The sequence below is a fragment of the Gobio gobio genome (assembly GCF_949357685.1).
Source record: "Gobio gobio genome assembly, chromosome: 16".
NCBI lineage: Eukaryota > Metazoa > Chordata > Actinopteri > Cypriniformes > Gobionidae > Gobio > Gobio gobio.
The window spans coordinates 36,649,218-36,655,217 of record NC_137109.1 but is presented as its reverse complement, the minus strand read 5'-3'; positions in this window follow the sequence as shown (position 1 = coordinate 36,655,217).

The following is a 6,000-nucleotide window of genomic DNA, read 5'->3' as shown; positions in this document are numbered from 1 at the left end:
GACTTGTAGCATCCTGCCCACTTTAAATCAGACACAGAGATAAAGTTGTGCAGTAAGGTTACATTTAGTTGATTGAATTATAAAGTATTTCAATGAATGAGAGAGAGAGAGAGAGAGAGAGAGAGAGAGAGACATGTGTGTGAATTACTCTTCTAACAATAAAGCTGTGATAAATTACTCCAAAAACAGTGATGCTACTACTTCGTTGCTAACTAACATAATATAGTGATTCAGTAGCTAGGCTAATTTATTAATAAAAGTTGCGGGGCAGTGTTGACAACAAATGTGTTTCTGTGTGTGCAGCACGATCTCCCATCACTGTGTGCAAGTCAAGTGAGTGTATACATTTCATTTATGTTACTATGTTTATTTATAGCTATGTTTACATGTGCTGGTTTTCGTGCCTATATCAATACATTCAATCCGACTGCAATGTTTATGTGTACCATAAAACACACGTTTTGTGCATGCAAATAGCATTAGCATGGCAACGAGAAGCTGTCAGCACTCCTGTCAGAGACATGGCTCCATAGACTGTAATTGGCGTTCACCATTTTGACATGTAAAAACGTCAAAACAGCTGTTGATTCCATCCAGTTTCTCAACAGACTTTTTATCCACTGATTATTTCTTCACACCCTCCATCTTGTTTATAGTTGCATGCAAATAAATGCACACTGCACTGGACACATGCACAAGGGATTTTTGAACGAGCCTGTACAAATGTAATAGAATATTCTGATGAATTTTCAGCTGAACAGCTTGCTGGATGGTTATTCGCACCGAGTCAGATTACATATACAATTTCAGTGACATGATCACTGACCGGATTGTGTCAATTTCTTTTCAGTCAGTCACAAATTTTCACACCTTCATAACACATTAGCTTCAGTCTGTTGGGTCTGTTTTGTTTCTTTAATATGCTTCTCAAATGTCTGCTCATGTTATTCACCCTCCCTTTTTTATGATATATTACAAAGAGCAAAGTTGAATTGTTTTCCTACCTCTCAATGAGAACTGGATGTCTGCTGTCAAGTGCAATTTGTCATGCTACTAAACTGCAAGAGCTCTACAGCACACTAAAGCCCTATTTGGACGTGACTAGTCTAAACAACGTTTGATTTACGATTCTTATCATTCGACGTGTGTGATTTCATGTACCAATTAGGAGGACAGTGTGTGTTTTCTAGATGTGGATGTTACAAATGGTCATCTGCTGTGCTTACATGCATGACGCATGTCTTTTAATTTACTATTTGTTGATATCATTTTAAATTTATTATAAAACCCCTATTTAAAGGGTTAGTTCACCCAAAAATGAAAATTAGACCATGATTTACTCACCCTCAAGTCATATGAGATTTTTCTTTCAGACGAATAAAATCAGAGTTATATTAAAAATGTCCTGACTCTTCAAAGCTTTATAATGGCAGTGAATGGTTAGGTCGTTTTTGAAGCTTTTTGAAGCTACAACAGCTTGTCAGCCCTGTGGAAACTAGCTCTGAATTGACAATATTATTTCTCGATCTTAATTGGTAATGATATGGTTTCCTAAAGGTGCTGTATGTCATTTTTTCACTGTACTAAAGCATAAAAATGGCATTCGTCTGAAAGAAGAATGTCATATATACCGAGGATGACTTGAGGGTGAGTAATTTTCATTTTTGGGTGAACTATCCCTTTAAGTAAACTTCACAAGTTTACAAAACACTATTAAAATAATCAGTCTTGGCAGTTTCCACGATTTGGCTCTATTTATTATTTTTATAATGTTATTTTTTTCGACGGATGCCATCCATATCGAAACGAAATGAAAGGATGCTGAAGATTGGTGTGCAAACGGTGGCTCATTTAGGTAAAAGAAATGTTAGGATAATACAACATCAGCAATTACAGGCATTCGGACAGGATTAGACTCCTCAGAGGAGTGTTGAGTTTACTGAAAACTAGTAGGTAATCTGCTCTGGAATCTTTACAGAAGTTGTGTGAGAAAAACAGACGGGATTAAAATCGCCAAGTACGTATGTGAAACAAGAATTTCTTTAACATCCCCCTGGGAAAAAAAACGTCCGAATAGGGCATTACCTTATTTAGTTGTATTCAAATTTATTCTCAGCGACACTCACACTAGTTAATAAGCCTAACCTTTCAATCACATTGGAGCACAGCTCAAATGGAGAGACCATGCTTGAAACATAATAACGATTTCTACATCACATGACGTTGCTACTTTGGTTTTCTGTATTTCCCAGACGTCTTCTCCCCTTGGATAGAGAGCCAGGCATATGAGAGGTGCTTTACTGGAGAGTCTATCCAGTCTAAAGATCTTGTGACTCAGAAGATTTTGTTTGGTGTAGAGTGCTCCACTCCTTCCCGACCAGTCTGTTCACCTTTTTCCCCCCAATCCAGCAATCTATTGCGTGAGACACTTCTAGAGGTTCCAATCAGTTTGTGGCATGGATAAGTAGTCGGCTGAGGTTTGTCTGCTAGACCTTCGGCACTTAAGTATACTCGTACACATGTATGAATAAAACATTTGCTTATCAATTGTTTATCTGATGCACAGGGACAAAAGGTGCACTACGCAAGTGCCGGAGTAATGGCCTGTCATCTCGCTGATCCAACCATAGCCTGGGATAATGACTGCTAATGCTAATGGAGGTCTAATTTCCAACGCTGCTCTTCAGAGTGGAAAACAAGGGCATTGCCTTCATAAATAAGTGTGCATGTGGCATGTTTTTGTACAGAAAATTACTATATGTCATTGAGGGGATAATAGCTTTCCTGGAGAGGGCAAACAGTTTTTGTGCTCTGTTTAACCGAACCAACTTTGCACTGAAAACGAAGATTCTGCTTCTGTTAGTGGATTTTGACTACTAGTAGGTACAGTAGGTTTATTTAACATCTTTTTTTGCTTGATTAACATAAATGACACAAACATGTATTTTAGGCTGCTGTCACTGACCGAATGCTTCTGATATACTCAAATCAGTTTTCACCGAGCTGTATACTCCACATGATGGGCATTTTGACAACTGTGTCTGTATTTGACCATTCAGGGATTGCGCGCTGTCTGAGAGAGCTCTTCTGGTGTGTGTCATTCAGCGCAATACAACATTGACTTTTATTCACACCTTATTGCATCATAAACTGCGCTTGACAAACTATTTTTGAAGATCCTCGTTAAATGTACATGCTTCTTTGACATCTTAACGTCTGACTTGATCTCATCCGTGCTCTCTAATATTTGCCTTCACTAAATTGTGATTGGAAAATAATTTTGCTCTCCAAAACATAGCCTACTATGACAAGATTGGCTACCTTTGATGAGGCTATTCTCGCGTGACAGAACACTACTACTTGCTTTTATGATCACCTAGCGAAAACAATTTAGTAAAGAAGAAATACAGGACAAAACATGATTTTTTCATAAGTCGGGACACTAAAAATAGAGTTGAAATATGGGACTGTCCTGGGAAAAAAACGGGACGTCTGGTCACCCTAATAATGCAAGGCGACAAGTTTGGCCGTTTAGCAGGGCATCATTAGCTGGTCACCATTCAAAGTCATTCAAAATTAGCTGTGTACATACATTACCGGTCAAAAATTTGTCACACTTCAAAAAAGTTCTCACAGAACATGTTTTTGCTGTTAAAGACGCAGGTCATTAGCAAGGAAAAAAGTGCAAGGTCTTGAGATGCTTTTCTTAAAAACTTATTGTAACTTTGAGAGTCCTGTTTTTAGAATGCTGCACTGCAAAAAATGCTTTTTTTATTTAGTATTTTTGTCTCGTTTCTAGTCTAAATATCTAAAAATTCTTAAATCAAGATGCATTTACTAGATAAGTAAAATGACATAAGATATTTTTTCTTGTTTTCTGAGAAAAAAACCCCAAATGAAGTGAGTTTTTACTTGAAACAAGTACAATTATCTGTCCATGGGGTAAGAAAAATAAGCTTGTTTCAAGATTAAAAAGACAAGATTTCAAACAGAAACAAGCTTATTTTTCTTACCCCATGGAAAGGTAATTGTACTTGTTTGTTTCAAGCAAAAACTCACTTCATTTGGGCACTTCATTTTTCTCAGAAAACATGAAAAAACATCTTATCTCATTTTACTTATCTAGTAAATGCATCTTGATTTAAGAATTTTTTGATATTTAGACTAGAAATTAGACAAAAATAGTAAATAAGAAAAGCATTTTTGCAGTGTGTGTCATACCCAAGACGCTGCTTAAGACGCGACATACACGTCCATCTAGCGCGTGTTTAAAGGCACAATATCTATGATTTTCGGATTCCACTTGTGTACTTACATTATCCCAAATGTTTCCGAGAATGTTTAAATCCAGAGATAAGCTATTTAACCTATTTTATCCAGGACACAGGCCGTGTCTGTGCGTCGCCTATCAATGACATCATACCCGTGCTACCCTCAATTTATTTTGTAGAAACCATGGAAACACCAAAGACGCTTTAATATATTTTTTGTTTATATATTATGTGTATTCTGTTTGGTTTAATGAATCATTGTTATATAACTCAACACAGTTAGTCTTATTGTTTAAATCTCGTTTTTCATGATTTACCGTAGTGCTGGGTGGTATGACCAAAAATTTATATCACGGTATTTTTCAGAATTATATCGGTTTCGCGGTATATGACGGTATTTTTTTCCCCCCTATGCATGTCATCGCGGTCATGATCAGACGTACAGTTCAGTGTCCTTTGCATAACATTACATTTCATTTGAAGAAGACTTGATGAAATATGTGTGCATACATGCTGCCGGTTTATGTTTAGAGCACTAGAGAGTATATGAAATATGTCCATAAAAAACGTAAACGCACTCGCAGGGGTGCCGCTAGCAATTTTGGGCCCTATGAAAGAATATGATGTTGGGCCCCCTGCTGCACCAACCTAGCTATCCAAAATCTTTGTCTGCAATTTAATAATACTGACCAATTAAGCTCTGCTCACTCAACCCGGAATGCCCCAATTGGCTAATGAAACATTGATTCAAATTAAGATACAATTTATACAAAACAAAATTTACTTTAAAGAAAGGCTTTCTACAAAACAAAACTTAATGAAGTGGTCACAATCATGTCTGACTTATCTTATGATGTGTCCTTTCTCACTCATGCTGTTCACTTTTCAAAATCAACATAGATTGACAGATTGACAACATAGACATAAAAAAAAACATTATAATATTTAAACATGAATATAAAACTAAATACCTTTTCTTAATGGCTACAACAAGTATAGTAGCCTACAATACAGATACATTTCATGTCGGAGTGGGATTTGAGCAAATGTCGTTTTACCCATGAGCATGAGTGGTTCGTGAGTGGAATGTTTTGCTGTATTTTGCCGGAAATGCAGAAATAAGCCATCATCTTGTAATATTTGTAACTCTTTGGTAGATTATACATTTATAATTTATATTACATTACTACTAGTACTGTTACTACTAATAAAACCAATCTCTGGGGGCCCCAAAAGTGCGTGGGTCCTTAGAATCGTCCTAACTTTCCCCCCTTTAGCGGCGCCCCTGCTCGCCTGCTCCGGTCTATATGTGCTATAATTATGATCCATGTGGAGAACATTAATCTCAGCTCCGCGCAGAAACCGCTCTCTCTAGCGTGCCGTGTGTAGTTTGAATTGTCCGCTGTAATCCAGGGATGAATCCAAAATCGCCCCCTATAACCTTAAATAGGGCATTATTTGAGGGGACAGCCATTTTTAGTGGTGTCCGAAACCAGTGGACGTTATTGAGTGCACTCATTCAATCCCACATTGCACCGCAATAACGAGTGTACAGCCGATGTAGCTACACTCAACAGCTGTCTGAATTCACTCACTCATTTTAAGTGAACAATATAAGTGGATAACGTAGGAAATAATGAATGAGGCTTTAGGGGGTTATTTGAGACTTACCATAGGCTGTGATGCAATCTCAGCTGTGCTCTCACTACAGTGCAACACTGAAACGTGA